Raw genomic sequence first — 20155 nt, 5'->3', positions numbered from 1 at the left:
AAACGTGATGCATCTCTGGTGCCAACTGATGGAGGGGTCATGGCGCGCCAGCCAGCTCATGCCCAAGACGATGGGGGGGTCTGAGATGGTGGTGACGTTGAATGCCAGTGTCTCTGCGTGCCGTCCCACCGTCATTCTCATGGGGGGGTCTGATGGGTGATGGCCCCTCCCAGTAACTCCCTGCCGTCAATGGTGGAGACGTGCAGGGGAAAGTCCAGCTGCAGAAGCTGGATCTGGTGTGCTTCTGCAAAGTCCCTCGAAAAGAAGTTGGCAGATGCTCCGCTGTCAATTAAGGCAAGAACCGTCAGGGGATACCAATTTGGGAGCGTTAGCGTCACTTCTAGAACCACCCCTGCTCTGGGGGGGGTGGGCTGGCGCTGCTCCTCGCTGTGTGGGTGGGTGGGCTGGGGCTGTTGTCTGCCGATTGCGCCTGGCTGCTGCCCCTTGTCTCCTGCAGCCAGGCTGTCTCGTTTCCCTGCTGTGGTGCTGCTTCAGTGGGGGAAGGCACAACCGTTCCCGCCTTTCCTTGCCACTCCCTGCGATGTGGGCAGTCTCTGACGAGATGCTGGGGGGAGTTGCAGAGGAAGCAGTTTCCGCCCCTGCCCTCCTTGCGTCTTGGCGTCGCTGGGGTTTTAAAAGCCCCCCCGCACGCGCGCTATCAATTTGCATGGGTTCCTGGTCTTGGCTGGCCCCAGGCGTGGCTTGGAAGGGCTGTTGGGGGAGTGGCTTCTCCTGAGACCGTGGGAACCAAGCCCGCTTTGCGCGCGTTGCTTGCTTGTCGTTCCACCAGGATTCCTGTCTCACCCCCACCGCCAGAGCCGCTTTGCTGAGCTCATCCATGTTATTGGGCTTTGGACCTCTCGAGAGCTCATCCTTGACATCCTCATGCAACCCCAAATAGAACGCAGCTTGCATCGGAGCCGAATGCAGTTCCCACCCCAGTCTGTGCACCAGCATGGTGAATCTTGACCAATATTCGCGAACTGTCATTTTTCCCTGGCGTAAATTATGCAGTTCCTCTTTGGTATGGTCCATATGACTATCAGACGCATACATTACTCTTAAAGCTTCTAAAAATAGTTTGACATTCTTCATGCAAGGATTTTTTGTCGCGATTAACGGTCTGAGCCACTCCCTTGCTGCCCCGGTAAGGTGTTCCACTATAAACGCTACTCTGTGCGCATCATCAGGGAACTCATCATTGTGCAGCTCAAGGGCATACAAGATCTCAGTCTCAAAGCCATGATACTCCCTCGGATCTCCGTTGAACTTGCTTACTAGGGTGCCCGCTCTCCTTCCTGGCAGCACTTGGAGTTGGGGGGCCCCTCCCACCTTGTTTTTTTCTGCATCCAACTTGTTCTGGAGGTCTACCGCTACCGCCCTTAACTGCTGCTCTTTTTCCTGTAGCGCTCTCACCTGTTCAGCAAGGTTTTGCCTGTCCTCCTTGACCTTCTCCGTTTCTTGCTTAGCTGCCTTTAATTCTCCCTGTGCCTGCAACGCCAGTTGCTGCAGGTCCTGCTGGGCTTTCTCCGCGATCTGCCGCCATTTCTCCGCTTCTGGCGCGCTCATCCCGGCAACTCCAAAGTAGCCCAAAAAATGATTCGGAGGTTGCTGTCACAGTGGCCGGAGTGGGCTACTTCAGAGTAATGACTCTACACAGCTCTGCATTTTATCTTTTTATTGGTGCTGCGTATTTACAGTGCTAAAGGCAACTGCTATTTACAGAGACACATCTTATCCGCTTGAATCAGAACCTCCGAATGGCGTTTGGCGCGTTTTTCTCCAACGTAACAACTTGGGGAGACCCATCCTCTTCCCCCTACGTTTTCGGCGCAATTCCGGAGTTGGGGGGACAGGTCTGCCCCCCTTGCTTCCCCCTTCCTGTCTCACCTGGGACGCTGGCTCCGCTACCCTGTCTGAGCCTCGGACCCCACTTCCTGCTTCCCCACTTGAGACGGAGCTCTCCCTGCTTTCCCCTGCGCTCGGGGATGGGCTGGAACTCAGGAGGGGAGGGACTTCGCGATATCCCCTGTCCCTCACAGCTTACAACACCATCACTTATATCTCATTGGAAGAAAAGGTGGGATATAAATGTAACAAACAAACAAACAAACACTGGGTTTGGACCAGGCAGCACTCCAGATTGAAGATTTCTTCAAATAGAGGGTTATCCTCTGTAAAGTAGGACACAAGCACACAATCAGAACTAGGAGTAGGAGAGGTATTCAATTCAGTTCACATTAAAGGTGAACTTAGTGGTGGAGGAAGGGGGGCGCGGGGGTGCGGTCCACCCCGGGTGTCATACCTGAGGGGGGTGACATTGTTGTGAGTGGCGCCCCCTGGGACACTTCTCCGTTTCCTGACACCCCTTCAGACCCCGCGCTTTCATGACTGCTTGGAGACGGGCTGCTTCTGATGAGAGGGGGGGTTCTCTGTAACCTCCCTCCCTTACATCCACCCCCCTCCAGGCCCCCCTCCTCCCCCGAGGAGATGGGTAACTGTGGAGAGGATTGGAATCCCAAAAACTCCGTGGCATCCGAGCTTGTGGGGGTGAAAACGTTCTCCCACTCGGAGCCCTGCGATGATACTGGAGGTGACGACTGAAACCCTAGGAAGTCCGTCTCGTCTGAGCCCGTGGGAGTGAACACCTGTTCCCAGTCCATGATCGGGGTTTCTGCACTGGAAGGAGTGCCAAACTCGTACTCCTCTCCCCGATCCTGAAACCTTGCTTCCCATTCCCACAGCGATCCCTGCGGCTCTTCTTCCCCTGAGGTTTTTCCCCCCCTCCCCTGCGGGTGCCTCTGATGCCTCCCTCCCGATGTGCCAGGGTTTAGGCCTGTGTGGAAACAGCGCATGAAATTCCTCCACTAAGTATTCCTCCTGCCCCGCGGGAGCCGGCACCCAGGCATTTTGGGTGGCCGGAGTGTCCTCCCAGGCCATGAGGTACTCCAGACCCCCCTCCCCCCATTGTGAGTCCAGGATTTCAGTGGCTACATTCAGTTTCTGCGGTTCCCTGTCCCTCGGGATGTCTGTCAGTGATGTAGTGCTTTCCCTGAACCTGGTGCTTTCCCTGTAAGGGGATAGCAACGACCTGTGAAACACCAGGTGTATCCTCATGGAGTCTGGGAGTTCCAACCTGAACGCCACCAGATTGATCTGATGCGTGACTGTGAACGGCCCCAAGCGTCTGGGTGCCAACTTCTTGCACCTCCCCATTGCTGGTAGCTCTTCCAAGGACAGCCACACCTTGTCCCCCACCCTGATGACCTCTCCTGGTCACCGGTGGCGGTCCGCTCCCTTCTTGTATGATTCCTTGGCCCTTTCTAAATGCTCCTTGAGCTGCTGGTGCACTGTCTCCATTTCCTCCGCCCAGTCCTCTGCTGCGGGTCCCTCCTCCTCTTCCCACTCCCTCCCTGGGAATGCTCTGAGGTCGCGCCCGTAATTGGCCTTAAAGGGCGATATGAGGGCCACTCCATTTCTTTTATGGGATTTCTTTTATGGGATTCTGGCCCACAGTAGTAGATATGATGATTATCCTGTCCATTTTAGATCAATGATGCCCAGGCTGTCAATGTTTATTCTTGCCATCTCATTTTTGACCACATCCAGCTCACCAAGGTTCATGCTTCTTACACTCCAGGTTCCTATGCAATATTTTTACTTTACAGCATCGGACTTTCCTTTCGCTTCCAGGCATATCCGCAACTGAGCGACCTTTCGGCTTTGGCCCAACCGCTTCATCAGCTCTGAATCCACTTGTACTTGTCCTCCGCTCTTCCTCAGTAGCATGTTGGACGCCTTCCGACCTGAGGGGCTCATCTTCCAGCGTCATAACTTTTATATGCCTGTTGTCTTTGTCCATGGAGTTTTCTTGGCAGGGATACTGGAGTGGCTTGCCAGTTCCTGCTCCAGGTGGATCACGTTTAGTCAAAACTCTCCACTATGACCTGTCCATCTTGGGTGGCCCTGCACGGCATAGCTCATAGCTTCTCTGAGTTATTCAAGACCCTTCACCACGACAAGGCAGTGATCCATCCATATTAATGGTATGGGAAAGCAAAGGTACATAAAGGATTTCATAAGCACATAATAAGGTCTTGACTAAAGGTTTGGGGAAAATATAAGAACCTAGATTACTAGAACCTAGGTGGATATCACCTGTTGAAGCATTGTAATCTGAAACGTCTTCAAAGAAAGGAATATGGCCAACATATAGAGAATTATTAATTGAACAGGAAGGAAAGCTAAAATTGAAAGAGTATGATGAAATAAAGGAATATCTTCAGAGCTGGTTGCACCACAGACAACTGAATGAAATCTTTAAAGAAGATAACAAAAAAGGATTTACCCATACAGTGCCCAAATTCCAAAGGGATGTTATAGATGACAACTCTAAATTAATAAAGAAGGTATATGGCATATCTTTGGAATGAGAAACTAAAGATGAGGAATTTAAATCAGTAATGATTCAGTAATGATTAAGTGGGCACAGGATATAGGGAATAATATACAATTTGATGGAAATGCCATTTACCTTCCTGACTATTTATAGCAGTACCTATTTATCTACTTGCACTTTGACGTGCTTTTGAACTGCTAGGTGGGCAGGAGCTGGGACCAAACAACGGGAGCTCACCCTGTCGTGGGGATGCAAACCACCAAACCACCGACCTTCTGATCGGCAAGCCCTAGGCTCTGTGTTTTAACCCAAAGCGCCACCCACGTCCCTCATTCATACACACACACACACACACACACACACTCGTAATAATAGCATCCAAAAATTCATTATATTAGGGGAAATTGTTCTGCAAAAAGAAAAAGAAAAAGAAAAAGAGTGTATCTTGGGCAAAATTGCATACAGGCTTATGTCCATTAGCAAAAGGTAGGAGAATCTGAAATGTGAATTGATTAATTTTCATGGACATTTAAAAAAATGCTGTGAAAATGTGGAGAACTGAAATTATGCCTCGAAAAATGATAAACTGAGAAACCAAAATTGGCATATTCGCCTCTCTCTCTCTAATCAGAAGCCTTCAGGCCTTCAGGCAATGCTGATTGCAGGCAAGTCCCTTGCCTGTGTGCATAGCAGCAGTTTGGGGGTAAGAGGAACATCAGCACCAGCTCTTGAAGTCACAGGATCACTGAGCTAGAGAAGCCCAAAGGCCAAGAAACACAATGAGCCATCCCTTCATGCAGCTAAAGGCTGTTCACGTGGATCCTTTGATTTGTACAGGTACTGGGCCTCCCTCCACAGAATGCCAAGGCATCAACCCTGACCTGCCTCATTAAAAAAAAAGTCATGCCCTGGTTGCTTTCTAGACAGCTAGAACTGTGAACCGCTCAAATATTTTCCATATGTCATTATAGAATTATCTGGGCAAAGTCCATCCAGAAGCAGGCCTGGAGCTTCCGGTGAAGGTCCGCTAGCGAGCGGGTCGGGAAGAAGAAGCTCTGATAAAGCGGAGCGAAAACTGCAGTTAATTAATATACTGGGGGGCGTTTGGCCCCTGGAACCCCCCCCATATATAAAGGCAGGGGTACGGAACCCCTGCCGAGATAATAAAAACAGCGTAGAGTGGCGGAACTCTGCGGCGGCACCCCAAAAGGTGAAAGCGGCAGAGAGGAGCCAGACGCGATACCGGCGGTGGCGGCGGCAAGAGCAGCGACCGCTACAAAGTAACTGCAGACGCGGCGCCCCAGGGACTCGCCTAGAAAGCACCAGAGCTCTTCGACTAAAGAAAAAGCAGAAAATACAGACCCGTGAGTTGTAAAGAGAACTTTTTAAAGAGGGCTATAACTACAGCACGGGCGGGGGGAAGAGTCGAAGGAACTTTTTACGTATCGCTACGGACTTGCGGCTGATAGCCCTGTGGATTACTGAAAAAAGGCATTGAGATTCAAACCATAGACTGGGCAAGAGGGGAGTGAGAAAATATAAAAATGAAATAATCCCAAATAAATGAGTTAAGAACTTTGTTTCAAAATGGAGACTTGGATGAGTGCCAGGCTCTGCTAAAGGACCTTTTCTGGGCAGAGAAGACGGGGGGGGGAGGACGGAGAGGAGGAGGGAGAGAAAGGGAAAGCGACGTGACAGCTCGCACGGCTCGCACAGCTAAAAGGATTACAATATCAAGCGAAGTGGGTGGGAGCGCTACAATCTAACCCTCTGGCAAGCTGCCAGAAAAGAACAAAGAGCTGCCTTTGATGAGAGTCTCTCTCCCTGGGGAAGGGAGCTCCCAAGAAAGAGAATAAAGGGGATCCTGTCAAAATTCAGAGGGTTAAAGCACACGGAAGCATCCTGAAAGATAGACTTGATAAAAGGAGAAAATACAGCAGAGCATGCCTCTAAAAAAATACAAAGAACAACAAGGGTCTGTGACAACAATGGCAGGAAATCAACAAAGGAGACAATCAATGACAAACCCAAGTGACAACGATGCTCTAGCTGACATAAAGGAACTTATAACGGAAATGAACAAGTCACTAAATGAAAAACTAGACTCTGTAGAATTCAACCTTCAATCCAAAATTGAAGGAAATTCAAAAATGATTGCAGACCTGACTGGCCAAATGAAGGAACTACACGGTAAAAATAAAGAACTGGATAAAGCCATAAAAGATCTGAATGCAAAAGTGAGCAAACAAGAAGAAGCCATAAAGAAAGTCACAATGGACAATAAAGAGATGAAGGCTGCAAGAGAGAAAGATGAGGAAGAAGAGCATAAGAGGAAGAAGGTACAGGAGGACTTAGCGGATCAAATTGCTCTCCTTGAGATGAAGCAAAAAGAACTGTATTTAAGGATGAGAGGTGTACCGGAAACCGCAAATGAACAAGTGGAAGAGAAAATAATTAAAGGACTGGCTGAATGGCTGCAAGTCAAGGAAGAGGACCTAGCATTGGACATTGAGAAAATTTATAGAATAAGAATTGATAGAGCAAAAAATATTAAGGGTCCTGGTGATTGTATGTTAATTTTGAATTCTATATTTTTGAAAGAAACAATTTTTCAAAAAAAGAAGCAAGAAAACTTAACCATTGAAGGGAGGACGATAGCCATATTTAAAGAAATACTCAGGAGGTTTAGAATGAAAAGACAGGCTTATAAAAATCTGACAGAGGCCCTAACAAAGCAGGGGATTTGGTTTGCTTGGGAGTATCCCGAGGGGCTCACCTTTGTCTTTAAAGGTAGAAAAAGAACATTTAGATCGGTGGGAGAAGCGGAGAAATTCTGTAACAGAAATAGGAAAGAACTTTTTAAGGAAAGTGAGGAAGGGGGAGACGAACTTGAAAGACTGATTGGTGGATTAGTAAGAATAGTTTGAACTGAAAACCTGACCTGTTGTGTTCTCTTTTCTGTAAGTTTAAGTGAGAAATAATTCTGAGGTTGTAAATAATAGAGTGATAAAAGTCGACTATACCCTCTTTCTTTAGATTTATTGGATTTAGAATACAGCACACCCTCTACCAAACTCATATCGAGAGTGAAACTCCCCTCTTTGTTTATTCTTTGTAGAATTATATTTTAGAAAATTATTTGTGAAATTAAATAAAGCAATGGATTTTAATATTGTTTCTTGGAATACCAATGGTTCAAATAATAAGTGTAAACGAAATAAGGAAGAACGCATATTAAAAAAGAATACATGGAATATTATTACAATTCAAGAAACCCATATTTCTCAAAAGCACGAGAGAGTATTAATCAATAAAAGATTAGGAACGGAATTTATTTCATGCAATAAAAAAAAGAAAAGAGGGGTAGTAATTTATGTTAAACAGAATATCAAATCTGAAAAATTGTTCCAGGACGATGAAGGAAGGGTGGTAGGGGTGCGATTAATTCTACCAGAAAGGAATGTAATTGTAGTTAACATCTATGCGCCAAATGGCTGCAAAAAAGATTTTTTTAAAAAATTGGGAGAGAAGATGGGAGAATACATATTAGATGAAGAAATAATCTTATTAGGAGACTTTAATGGGGTAATGCAACCAGAATTAGATAGAACAAAGAAAAAGAAAAAAGATAGAGGGAAGTTACCAGAGATTTTTTCAAATTTGATAAGGAATTATGAACTTGAAGATATCTGGAGGAGGGACTACCCGGCAGAGAAGAAATTTACATATTTCTCAAATGCAAAAAAAACAGCATCAAGAATTGACATGATATGGCTAACACCTGGTTTAATACAAAAAGTAGATAAAAGTGCAATAATGACTAAATCAATCACGGACCATAACCCAATTATGATAAAAATTAAAGGCAAAAATAAAAAATTTAATGGAGAATGGACGAAAGAATCTTAAATGATGAGATATTTGTCAAAAAAACGAAGGAATTATTAAAAGAATTTTATAAAAATAATTTATCAGAAGAAGTAGATATAACAACAACATGGGATGTGGGTAAGGCCTTTGTTAGGGGACTGTATATCCAACAAAAAAGTAAAATTAAAAGAGAAAGGGGAAAAATATGGAAGAAATTAGGAAGGAAATTGGCAAGAAAGAGAAAGAATTAGTGGAAAACCCAAATAATGAAGAGTTGGGGATGAGAATCAAAATTTTACAGAAAGAGCTATCTGCACTGGTAGGCCAGGAAATACAAAATAAAATAAAATGGGCTAAACAAAGAAATTTTGAATGGGGAGATAAGGCAGGGAAATTATTAGGATGGAAATTAAGGAAGATTCAAAAGGAAAGAACAATTAGTGGGATCATAGATGGAGGGGAAAGGTTAACAAAATTAGAGGATATTCAAAAATGTTTCACCAAATATTACAAAAAATTATATGAAAAAGGCAGGACAGACGAAGAAAAATTAGATAATTATTTTACGAAAAGAAGAAGAGAAACAATTACGGAGGAAGAAAGAGAAGCACTTAATAATCCCGTGACTTTGCAAGAAATTTATGACGCTATTAAAAAATCTAAGATAGGCAAATCCCCAGGGACAGATGGCTTATCCAGCTAGCATTATAAAATCTTTAAAGAAGAAATAGGAGGTGTTTACCAAAAATTAGTGAATGGAATTTTAGAAGGAGGGTTAGTGCCAAAAACGTGGCAAGAGGCATATGTAATATTAATCCCGAAAGATGATGAAGAATTTAGACATGTGGGAAATTTTAGGCCAATTTCACTTCTTAATGTAGACTATAAAATTTTTGCTGATATCCTGGCCAGCAGATTAAAGAAGATTTTGATTAGAATTATAGGGCAGAATCGACAAGGATTCTTACCAGGAAGGAAGATGGCTAGAAACATAAGGATTCTCCTGGACTTAATAGAGTACTTGGAATGGACACCGGGGGGAAAAGCGGCCTTTGTCTTCCTTGATATTGAAAAAGCCTTTGATTCGTTATCCTGGATGTTTATGAAAAGATCGCTAGATATCTATGGTATAAAGGGGGAATTCATTGAGGGAATCAATTCGATATACAATAAACAATCTGCAAAGTTAATTCTGAATGGGGAGGTGTTGGAGGAATTTGAGATAGGAAAAGGAACAAGACAGGGGTGCCCCCTCTCCCCATTGTTATTTATCTTATCAATTGAATTTTTGTTAGTAGATATCAAGGAAGACAAAGAAATTAAAGGAATTAAAGTTAAAGGAAAAGAATTCAAGATCAATGCATTTGCCGATGACATGTTAGTAATGATAGAAGAACCAAAAGAATCGATCAAAAATTTGAGAGAAGTTTTAAAAAAAATTGAGGAAGTATCAGGGCTCAGAATCAATGAAAAAAAAAAACCAAGGTGATGGTCAAAAATATAAGGAAAAATGAATTGGGAAAAATGGAGAAATCTATAGGGTGGGAGATAGTAAAAAAATTTAAATATTTGGGCATAATAATTAGTGTAAATAATATAGATCTATTTGAAAACAATTATGGAAGAACATGGAAGGAGATCAAAAAGGATATGGAGAGATGGAAGGATTTGAAGCTCTCCCTCTCAGGTAGAATAGCTACAATTAAAATGGCAATTCTTCCAAAGGTACTATTCCTGTTTCAGATGCTGCCCATAGTAGGCAAAAAAGAAATATTTGACAACTGGAGGAAAGATCTAAGTAATTTCATTTGGCTGGGGGGGAAAGCGAGGATACAGTTTAAATTGCTTACTGATACCAAAGAGAGGGGAGGATGGGGGGTCCCAGACCTCAGAATCTACCACGCATCCGCTTGCCTATGCTGGCTTAAGGAATGGTTTTCATTGGAGGATGAGGAAATATTGGCAGTTGAGGGATTTAGGAACACGACTGGGTGGCACACTTACCTAGTGCAGGGAGAGGGTAAAAAGTTCAAACAATTCTCGGATTATGTATTAAAGAAAACATTATTTAGAACTTGGTTGGAATTTAAAGATCTATTGGAACCCAAAACCCCGTGGTGGGCTTCTCCACTAGAAATGACAGCAATGGGAGGGGGAAATAAGAAAGGAAATTGGCTAACTTATCAGGACCTAATAGAAAAAAAAGGAGACCAAATAATGTTGAAATCATATGATCAGATAAAATCAAATTGTGCCAGTTGGCTGCAGTACATCCAGGTTCAAAGTTTATTCAAGGAGCATAAAGCAATAGGGTTTGCAAAAGAGAAATCCAAGATACAAGAATTAATAACTGACAACAAGACCAAACCACTATCAAAAATTTATAAATATCTCCTGGAATGGGAACTGAAAGATGAGGAAATAAAATGCATTATGACCAAATGGGCACAAGATATGGGCAAACCAATTTATAAAATTCAATGGGAGAGGTTGCTGAAAACAACAATGAAATTCACAGCTTGCGCTGGAATTAAAGAGAACATGATGAAAATGTTATATTGATGGCATCTTACACCAGATAAGATTGCCAAAATATATAAAAATGGAGATAAAAGTTGTTGGAAATGCCAGAAGCAGGCCTGATTTTATCAAGGTTCCTGGGAAGGGGGCCAAGGAAGAATGGAATCAAAATGGTCACCATTCTCTGCCTCTCTCTCTCTCTCTCTATCACACAAATGCCATATACATCCTGAATCAGCAAGTGTCTTGCAAAATACTTGTCAGTTCCAAACATCCTGCACACTTCAGAACCACAACGAAAGGATAATTAAATGTCATCAAAATTAAATGTCATCAAAATTGTGATGGTATGTGATATTATGACAAATATAGCTCACAGAATCATAGAAGGGGAGAGCTGTTAGGGACCCCAAGTGTCATCCAGCCCAAGCCCCTGCAAATGCAGGAATCGCTTCTTCACACAGTCATAGTCAAAGTACTGAGGGCCCTGATCCTGCCACTCACCTCACAGGCCCCTTAAGGACTGCTTCCACTGCTGCTGGTGGTGGTGCTGCTGCTGCTGCTGCTGCCCAGGACTTCCCTGCTGCATAGCTGCCAACCCTCCCTTTTTTGTGGGAAACTCCCTTATTCCAAGCCACAGCTGTCAGCCTTCCCTTTTTTCCCTGGAAATTCCCTTATTCCAGCACCATTTCCCGTTGTTATCCTGGATTGTTAGATATACCGTAGACTGTCCCCGGGATGGGTGAGGCTGCCAATCCCTTATTTTCAAATCCGAAAGTTGACAGCTATGCCCTGCTGAGGTCCTGAGTTCCTGCCACTCACCTCCCAGGCCTCATAAGGACTGCTTCCACTGGTGGTGGTGGTGGTGCTGTCCGGGCTCCATGCAATGGGAGAGGGCGCTTCAGAGTCCACATTCCAGTGGGCCACCAGGGAATTGACTGAGAGACTATCAACATGGGATAAAGCATCCCCTACCACTCTCTGGAAACAGTGGGTAGACGACACAGCAATTCTTCAAGAAGCTCTTTATTCGGAAGCCAGAACTGAACTGAACTGAACTGCATTGCTGATGTATCAAACAATGTATCAAACATAATTCAAAGATCCCTGCTAAAGATCCCTCCTAAAACAACTGTCAAGGACCTGAGGGAAAACTATATACACTAATACATAACACCCCTCCCCACCGAGAAAAAGCATTAGTTACATTCATAATGGTTTCACTTAGGTACAAGAGCATAACCGTTTCAAGGTACATTGGTGCCTCGCTAGACGAATTTAATTCATTCCAGGACTCAATTCGTCCTACGAAAAATTCGTCTAGCGAGTCCCGGTTTCCCATAGGAACCATAGGGACTAGCCTCAACAGCTAGAGGTGCGACCAAGGCCCGGGCTGTCTCGAAACCTTGGAGCCACAAAGACAGAGGAAAAGGCCCCGCTTCCATTGCAGACAAACAGAGCGAGGTAAGCGTCCCACGATTCAGAGGTTGGTGCAAATGGCAGTAGAGGCACAAATGAAGCATGTAGAGATGTGCTTTGCCAAGGGTTAGATAGGAAGTCCCTTTAAAGCAGGGGTAAAGGTAAAGGTAAAGGGACCCCTGACCATTAGGTCCAGTCGTGACCGACTCTGGGGTTGCAGCACTCATCTCGCATTATTGGCCAAGGGAGCCGGCGTACAGCTTCCAGGTCATGTGGAATTTAATTTAATTTCCTATATCATGACAAAGCCGCTTCTGGCGAACCAGAGCAGCACACGGAAATGCTGTTTACCTTCCCACTGTAGCGGTCCCTATTTATCTACTTGCACTTTGACGTGCTTTCGAAATGCTAGATTGGCAGGAGCTGGGACCAAGCAACGGGAGCTCACCCCGTCACAGGGATTCAAACCGCCAACCTTCTGATCAGCAAGCCCTAGGCTCTGTGGTTTAACCCACAACGCCACCTGTGTCGCTACATAACAGGTACTTAGTACAAAAAGAAAATGCATATCTTTGACTGAAATTTTGCAGGCTTTGCCCCCTCAGAATGGACTGCTATGCTGGGAAATTTCATCCAATTCACAAAACATGAAAGACTTTTCTTGATTTCCACCTTGCAGTCAATGATAAGACATCCAAGTTTTTGCCCATCACCTGACTCAGAAAAGTGAGTTTGGAGGTAAATATCTTATCTGGGCACAACCCTATAGTTTTCTCTTATGTTTTTCATATATTGAAAATTGTTGATTTCATTGTTAATTGGGGAGGGGTGTTTTGTTTTATGTATGCTGCTTTCAGCCCTATCTGGGAAAAGGCAGTGGTACAAAAATGTAAATAGATTAAAACAAATGGGCAGGCATGATTTTTGGATTTTGGAATATTGCAACTTTTCTATGCAATCTTATGACTATATTAGGTTATTTTTGCTCTGTTTAGAATGAATACTGAATACACTCCATAGTGCAAGAAAAATATCAAGCAAATCAAATAATGTTGTGTTGTATGCCAATGTTGGCCCTACGGAGTAGCCCCACTGAAATTAATGGAGATGGTTACCGGTAGTTAGTTAGTTAATGGAGTTTGGGCCTACTCTGGGTAGAACTTCCTTAGGCACAATCCTTTGTGTTTAATTTCCTATATCAGTCACACTATCACAAGTATGTGGGTGGATTCTTTTCATGAGCTTTTAATGAGGACTGCCAATCTGGATAGCTTTAAAGGAGGATTAGACAAATTCAGGGGTGCCATTGGGGGGGGTAGGTAAGCCCTGCCCCGTGTAATCAACCACATGGCACAATGTACACACACCATTTGAATGACAATCACTATCAGCTTGGGGGGAGGGGCTCAAATATTTTATTGGGGGAGTGAAGCCCCCTAAGCCCCTAGGAGTTGGCTCCAATTGATAAATTATTGGAAGATAAATAATTATAATTATAATAAGAATTAATATTATTATTTATACCCTGCCCATCTGGTTGGGTTTCCCCAGTCACTCTGGGTGGCAAGAAGAAGAAGAAGAAGAAGAAGAAGAAGAAGAAGAAGAAGAAGAAGAAGAAGAAGAAGAAGAAGAAGAAGAAGAAGAAGAAGAAAGTGACAAAACATCAAACATTAAAAACTTCCCTAAACAGAGCTGCCCTCAGATGTCTTCTCAAGGTCAGTTAGTTTATTTCTACAGAGTGGGCGCCACTACCAAGAAGGCCCTCTGCCTGGTTCCCTGTAGCTTCACTTCTTGCAGTGTGGGAACCACCAGAAGGCCCTTGGAACTGGACTTCAGTGTCCGGGTAGAACAACGGGGGTGGAGATGCTCCTTCAAGTATACTGGGCTGAGACCATTTAGGGCTTTAAAGGTCAGCACCAACATTTTAAGGGATGTGGGTGGCGTTGTGGTCTAAACCACTGAGCCTAGAGCTTGCCGATTGGAAGGTCGGCGGTTCAAATCCCCGCGACGGGGTGAGCTCCCGTTGCTCGGTCCCTGCTCCTGCCCACCTAGCAGTTCGAAACATCAAAGTGCAACTAGATAAATAGGTACCGCTCCAGCAGGAAGGTAAACGGCATTTCTGTGCGCTGCTCTGGTTTCGCCAGAAGCAGCTTAGTCATGCTGGCCACATGACCTGGAAAAACTGTCTGCAGACAAACGTCGGCTCCCTCAGCCAGTAAAGGAAGATGAGCGCCGCAACCCCAGAGTTGTTTTCAACTGGACTTAACCTTTTACCAACACTTTGAATTGTTCTCAGAAACATAGTGAGAGCAAATTAAGGTATTTCAGGACCGGTGTTATATGATCTTGGCGGCCGCTCCCAGTCACCAGTATAGCTGCCGCATTCTGGATTAGTTGTAGTTTCCGGGTCACATTCAAAGGAAGCCCCACATAGAGTGCATTGCAGTAGTCCAAGCGGGAGGTAACTAGAGCATGCACCACAAAAGGGTTTAACAACCTATATTCCACACTATGCTACTGTTAACTCTGAGAATGTTTTTAACTCTGCTGGAAGCTCTCTCCCACTGAAGAGTGTGCAAAGCCCCGTTTTTGAATCTAGACAGGCAGCTGATTCTTTTGTTAATTACCCACCCATGGGTCAGATCTATATTTCCACCTCTTTTGGACCCAGACCCCCCTCTTTCACTTCTCACATGTCTCACACCACTCATAGCCATCATTGCTTTGACAGGCAAATGTAGAGCAATCCTTACTCACAGCTTCATCCATGCAGCCCCTGCTTTGGGGCTAAGGATCTGCAGATTGTGACTGTCACCTAACAATGGAATTAGGACTAGAGCAAAGCATCTGATCTTTCCTCCTAAAACCAGCCAGCCCTAAGAGAAGGCTTGGGAGTCGCCTCCTTCTCTCTACAGCTCCTGTAAGTATCACCACAGTTCCTGCAACTTGTTTTGTCTGTTCTCCATCCCTCTGTCCCCAGAAGTCTCTTGCAGGAAGCTGTCTTATGCCAAGTCAGGCCATTGCCCCATCCAGCTCAATATTGTCAACAACATCAGCCTTTTGTTTGCCAGATTCCTTGGACTACAGCTGCTATAAGCCCCAACCAGCACAGCTTAATATCTTTAAGATATTAATCCACTGTCCTTGATTGCCATGTTGCTGAGCTAGACGGACCTAGAAGAGCAGCTCTGACATGCATTTGAGTTAGTCATACCTGCTTCTTTGGCAAAATGGCCAAGGAGAAGAAAAGCATGTGCTATCCAGTGGCTCCACACATTGCCAAGCTCAGTGCTATAGCATCACACAACCGCCTCCACTTTACCTCAAGCAGCCAACCCCCCTGCACCCGTTGTTCATCCATCTGTGTGGCCCAGTGTAAAAATCACCCGGGGCTGCAGAATTCAGCACATCTGCCAAGGAAGGATCAGAAGTGCCCGAGACCCTGAAATTGGAGCCACCTGGACATGCCCTGGCTGGCTGGCTAGATTCCACAGGGATGGACTTTCAAGAGAAATCCCATCTGATCATTCCAGGGACTCCTAGATATAGAAACTGCAGTCAGCTCGGCCACCTTTTCCAGAAAGCAATCTGGACTGTCTTCTTGCAGATGGGTGACTTTGCTTTGACTAACCATGGAGAATTGCTGCCTACAAGTCAGTTTGATCAAAGTCTATCCAGGGAGCAAATCAGAAGCATATTTCCTTACCAGGATTCTGTGAAGACAGACAGATCCTATTCCTTCTTTCCTATGGGGCAGTTGTTCAGTGGTAGAGCATCTGCTTTGCATGCAGAAGGAAGGAAGGACTGAGGTTCAATCTCTGCCAGCTCCAGGTAGGATCCAGGAAAAATCCCTGCCTTAAACCCCATAAAACTCCAGGGTTTCAGGCAGGGGACATTCCCAGCCCCATCTGAAGCTGTCGGGGATTGAACTGGGGAGCTTCTGCATGTAAAGTAGGTGCTCTAGCACTGAGCTATGGCCCCTCTCCCAAAATACTTATTAAGGGTGGCTGTTAAAAATTATGAAGGGCAATGTGCTCTCAACACTTGAAAGACCATTATTTATTTGCCACTCAAATTTTGGTCAAGTCATTTTCCCAGTAGCCAAGCTGTCTCAAAAAGCAAGCATGGGGAAGCTCAGGCCTGGAGGACCCAGCACTGGACTGTTCCCCAGGCTTCACCCTCCTTCAGGCCCATCCCCACCCCTGCTTCTGGCCAGCCAGAATGTCCCCTTGAGCTCTGATCATGCCCATTGGCAAGTATTTAAATGAATAAATACTTATTCATTTATTGCATTTATATCCTACTTTTTTCCTCCTAGGTGGCTTGTACCATTCCCCGCCTCCCCATTTTATCCTCATAGCAAACATGTGAGGTAGGTTTGGCTGAGAGAAGCAAGGACTCAGTGAGCTTCATGGTCAAGGGGGAGAATTTGATCCCTGGTCTCCTGGATCCTGGTCCAGTACTCTAACCACTACACAACACTGTCTCTGCTATCACATTGATAGATAGGGGAGGGTGTTTATGTTTAGGAACCTTTGGCTTTTGAGTAATGACCTAGTGGAGTCACCCGCTTTTGCCTATGGGCCCCACCACCACTGCTGGCATGCAGTCCTTTGAAAGGTGCCCATTGGGCCAAAAAAAGGCTTTCTACTCCTGCTTTGTAGGGACGCAGGTGGTGCTGTGGGTTAAACCACAGAACCTAAGGCTTGCCGATCAGAAGGTTGGCAGTTCGAATCCCTGTGACGGGATGAGCTTCCATTGCTCGGTCCCAGCTCCTACCAACCTAGCAGTTCGAAAGCACGTCAAGAAGGTAAATGGTGTTTCCGTGTGCTGCTCTGGTTCACCAGAAGCAGCTTTGTCATGCTGGCCACATGACCTGGAAGCTATACGCCGGCTCCCTCGGCCAATAATGCGAGATGAGCGCGCAACCCCAGAGTCAGTCACGACTGGACCTAATGGTCAGGGGTCCCTTTACCTTTAGCTTTACCCCTGCTTTAAAGGGACTTCCTATCTAACCCTTGGCAAAGCACATCTCTACATGCCCTACTCCAGGGTGGGTCCTTTCTGAAAAACAAGGAAGGTGGAGTAGGATCTCTTGAAGGAGACTCATAGGGTAGGGCTCAAACCAATGGCTTCAAGTTACAAGAAAGGAGTTCTGAGTAAACATCAGGAAGACCTTCTGGTCGACAGTTGAACAATCTCCCTCAAGGAAGGAGAAGCTGTGGACTCCTTCCTTGGGGGTTGGATGGCCACCTGTAATGGATGTTTTAGTTGAGATTCCTGCATTGCAGGGGTACTAGGTGACCCTGAGGTCCCTTCCAACTCCACAGTTCTATGATTCTAAGTCAATGTAATGCTATTAACATACTCTCCGGTTTCTGTCTCAATAGGAGCAACCAGACAACTATAGAAGAAGTAGAATCACAGAGTTAGAGAGTTGGAAGGGACCATAGGGGTCACCTAGTCCAACCCCCTGCAATGCAGGAATCTTTGCCCAATGTGGGGCTCCAACCCACAACCGTGAGATTTAGAGTCTCATGTTCTCATCTATTCCAGCTCACTGCAATGCAGTAATTATACTCTGCTTAAAGTGAAATATGCCACTCAAAGCACAATGCCCATGAGATGACTTCACCCGCCACCCCTCTACCCACTAGGATCCCTCCTTCAGGGTCATGGCCTCTTTTCCCCCTTGCCTTTCACATACATATACACAGGTGCATGCACCTAGATGAAACTTTCCCCACCATTGCACCTCCATACCAGGAAGAGTGTGGTGTTTCAGTTTCTGACTTCTGCAGCTGTTTGAAGCACAAGGGACCTCTTTTGCTCTCTCCATAAAATGATGTTCAAAAAGAACTAGGAACTTGTTAATTTTTTTCAGGTTCTTAGTTTTCCTCACACTGTGGATTTCCTGGTAGGGGCGTCTCCACTCAAATTCACAGGCATTTCCCTCTGCTGAGAGCTCTCTATGTGAGTGGTGTTAATCGAAAGAAAGGAAAGGAATCAGGAATTTGGATCTCACAATGTTCAGCCATCAGGATCACAGTCGTTCAATGCAAACAAAAATCAGACACTCCCAACCTGCAGACTTAAAACTCATTCAGACATGCCTTGCTATGGTTAAATTCTCATGCACCAATGGGTATGCTGAAGATATGAATGGGGCACACAAACACACCCTGCTTTGCTAGCAGTCTCTATAGCATATCAGAGATCAAAGACTAAATTTCTGCATTTCCTATCAATGAGCAAGTAAACACCACCATTATGGTCCCCTACTCCATTTGATTTCTTTAAAAGGAAACACTCCATCATCCCACCAAGCTGGGCTTCTGGGATTTTTATTTTTAATTTATTTTCATAAAATTTAAACATGGCTTGATTGTAAAACAACAACCTCAAAACAGTTTCCAAAAAACAGTACAAAAATATCAATGAAGAGAAATTAACAACAATAATTTAAGACTTCCAAAAAGTTAAAGCAATATTAACACTAAAAGCAGATAAAAACTTTTATCAGTATTTTTTCTTTTTCTTATTTACACTTTAGATCTTGCTCTCTCCATCTTTGCCAGTTTCTAGATTATGTATTTATTTATTACATTTCTATCCTTCCCCCCCTAAAGAACTCCTCATTTAATCTCCACAACAACCCTGTGAGGTAGGTTAGGACTGAGAGAGTTCAGTGTGGCTGACCTTCAAGGTCACCCAGTGAGCTCCATGGCAATTTGAACCCTGGTGGCACTCTAAGCAACTACACCAAACAGTATTCAGAAAATGAATTTTTCATCCCTGCCTAACAGGATGCTCCTAGTTTCATCAATGCCTGGCAGCTCATTTCTGATGAACGGATAATTCAGATAATCAATAAACGAACATCCCTGCCCACTTAAACCATGCCTTGATCCCATGGTGTGTGCACACACAGCCATATGTTGAAGGGATCAGCTCCAGCCATTTGATGGCCCCTCGTGTTCCTCCAGGCCTTCTTCATACCTGGCTAAAAATAGCCCCTCACACCCAGCAAGCAGCACACTGAAAGAAAGACACTTTGGATCCCAAAGCAGCCCCCTGCCCAATTAATCCCCTTCCCAATTACTCCCCAATAACCTACCCCCCAATTTCCTCCCCAACCGAACAAGCCCAGCGAGTGTCTACCTTTTCTATTTTCAGCACTGCCAGCAACAGGAGGGGGACAGTTTCTACACAAAGAGCCTCCCAGGCTCTAGGAGCAGCTACAGGTTCCTACCAAGCACAGGAAAAGTGGAGAGGAGGAGGAGGGCAGAGGCTAAGAGGGGGGCCCCCTCCCTTCCCTCCCACTGCAGATGAGAGCCAGCAGCTGAGTCGAGGGGACAGATCATGGCTATAAATAGGCTCAGTGGCTGAGTGACAGGGCCAGGAAGAGCCAGCCAGCCAGCTGGCTGAGCCAAGAGCCCTTGCTCTCCTTCCCTCTGAGCACATCTCAAGGGTCAACTGCACTCACAGATCCTCGAGGCCTGCACACAGCGAGCCCTTGCTCAAAAACCATAAACAAGGATGACTCACTAGCGCAAGCCTAAAACACATGAGGTAAGTCTCATTAAACAGAATGGAGTTCACTCCCGCGCAAGCATGCAGATAATGAGACGTATGCAAACATATACAAGAGCACCACAAACCGACCCTCTACTATAGCTTATTGTGCTTTCAAGAGTTTCCTTGTCCAAACTTATGATGGCCTAGCTCAGTGATGGGCAACCTTTTGAGCTTGGTGTGTCAAAATTCGCCAAAAAATCAAGCATAACTCGGGTGGTGTGTCCCTTCAAGAAAAAAAAACCATAATTTCACGATATCTATAGTTTAAATAACAAAAATGTATAATTTTAATATACAACTGTATTTAATAAACCAAAAACAAATTATTTAACCTAACCTAACCAAAAATCCCTTATTTATCACAAAGTG

At 45.0% G+C, this 20155-nt stretch overlaps 1 protein-coding gene across 1 annotated transcript in view; it reads right to left on the bottom strand.

The window, feature by feature from the left end:
* The window catches only part of MYO18B (myosin XVIIIB), a 248228-nt gene extending 228727 nt beyond the window's left edge, over nucleotides 1-19501 (bottom strand). Inside the window, exon 1 of the mRNA XM_060269663.1 lies at nucleotides 19370-19501. The gene's annotated coding sequence lies outside the window, so the exon portion shown is untranslated. The remainder of the gene's footprint in view (nucleotides 1-19369) is intronic.
* Between the last annotated feature and the right edge of the window lie 654 nt (nucleotides 19502-20155).

The sequence above is a fragment of the Zootoca vivipara genome, chromosome 17, assembly GCF_963506605.1.
Source record: "Zootoca vivipara chromosome 17, rZooViv1.1, whole genome shotgun sequence".
Classification (NCBI taxonomy): domain Eukaryota; kingdom Metazoa; phylum Chordata; class Lepidosauria; order Squamata; family Lacertidae; genus Zootoca; species Zootoca vivipara.
This window is presented reverse-complemented; position numbering and strand designations above follow the sequence as displayed.